Source organism: Muntiacus reevesi, chromosome 2 (assembly GCF_963930625.1).
Source record: "Muntiacus reevesi chromosome 2, mMunRee1.1, whole genome shotgun sequence".
NCBI classification, from domain to species: domain Eukaryota; kingdom Metazoa; phylum Chordata; class Mammalia; order Artiodactyla; family Cervidae; genus Muntiacus; species Muntiacus reevesi.
In genome coordinates this window covers 115,553,874-115,555,549 of record NC_089250.1, presented here as the reverse complement: position 1 = coordinate 115,555,549, position 1,676 = coordinate 115,553,874, and the positions used below count along the sequence as shown (strand labels likewise).

General features: G+C 34.9%; 1 non-coding gene across 1 annotated transcript; it reads left to right on the top strand.

Moving 5' to 3' along the window:
* Positions 1-1,095: 1,095 nt before the first annotated feature.
* TRNAC-GCA (transfer RNA cysteine (anticodon GCA)) lies at positions 1,096-1,167 on the top strand. The gene has a single exon. It is a non-coding gene; the product is annotated as a tRNA-Cys (tRNA).
* The last annotated feature ends 509 nt before the right edge of the window (positions 1,168-1,676 follow it).

Below are 1,676 nucleotides of genomic sequence, written 5' to 3'. Positions count from 1 at the left end.
AAATGGAATAATTTTTGTTTCAACATTTTTTAAACATTATTTAAAGATACCCTATATTAGTTCAAGGAAGTTCCCTGTTTCTAATTTTAATGAACACTTTTCCTAAAAGAATGTTAGATTTAATTATATGCTTGCTTCTATGAAATAGTAGTTTTTTTTCCTTTATAGGCATGATTTTTTTTTATGTCCTTGTTTTCAAGTAGTTATTTAGGATATACTTATCAGTTTTAAAATTTTTGAAAGTATTTTTTTCAGTAATTATAAAAATACTTATATATATAATAGTGAATATTTGTATATTCTTTTTCTGTTTTCAGGAATAGTTTTTTTTTAATTAAATTCAAATTTATCCCTCCTTGATAGTTCTTTTAACTTGTTAATTAAACCATCTGGAACCGCTGCTTTCTTTTTTAACAGATTTTGACTTGCTACTCTTTTTTATTAATTGATCAATGCACCAAATGTATTTTGAGTGCCTGTCCTATACCTGGCACTGTTTTAAATACCAAATATGCATTAGCTATAAAGCAAACCAAGAAGAAAAAACATTCCTACCTTATGGAGTTTATATTCCAGTGGAAGTATTCAGATATGAACCAAATATATAAAAAAAGTTTTTTACCTACTTCCACTATTAATTTTCCAATTTCTCCTGGTAGTTTCAGTAACATCTACTTTACATGTTCTATCATATGTCACGATTTGCATGTATGTTTGAAATTGGTTACTACTTAACCCATTGACCTTTTCAGCAATAATAACCTCCTTTATTTTTGGTAATATATTATTTACTTTTTTATCATGTTTATGTTTTAAATATTTCTTATAAACAGCATATAGCTGACTTATGGATTTTCATCCTGCTTCATATTCTATTGTTGTTATGTTAAGAACGATTATTTATTTCATTATGTTTGGAGCCATCTTTCTTTAGACCTCATTTTATCTTAGAGTTTATTGTTGTTTATTTGCCGGGGGGAGGGGGGCGGCTGTGTTAGGTCTTCAAACTACACACGGGCTTTTTCTAGTTCAGCATGTGGGAGCTGCTCTTCATTGAGGTGCGTGGGCTTCTCATTGTGGTGGCTTTTCTTGTTGTCCCTGGTGGCTCAGAGGGTAAAGCGTCTGCCTGCAATGCAGGAGACCCAGGTTCAATCCCTGGGTTGGGAAGATCCCCTGGAGAAGGAAATGGCAACTCACTCCAGTACTCTTGCCTGGAAAATCCCATGGATGGAGAAGCCCAGTAGGCTACAGTCCATGGGTCGCAAAGAGGCAGACACGATTGAGCGACATCACTTTCTCTTGTTGTGGAGCACAAGGCTCTAGGCGTGTGAGCTTCAGTGGCTGCAGCACTTGGACTCAGTAGTTGCCACACAGGTTCAAACCCGCGTCCCCTGCACCGGCAGGCAGATTCTTATCCACTGTACTGTCAGGGAAGTACCTCTATCTTGTTTTATCTTCCTATCTTATATCTAGGTTTTATCTCCAGTTGCTCAACCCCTAAGAGTTTGTAAATAAAGTTCAGCACAATTCAGGCTTAATGAAAACCACCATGAATGTCTGATTCAACTCTCATTTTTGCTTTCCTTTAATGTCATCCCATAAAGTTAGTTAATTTCTTGCCAAAAACTTGTGAATATACTTAAATGTTCATTCAGGTTCCTTTTCCTCAGCTTTTT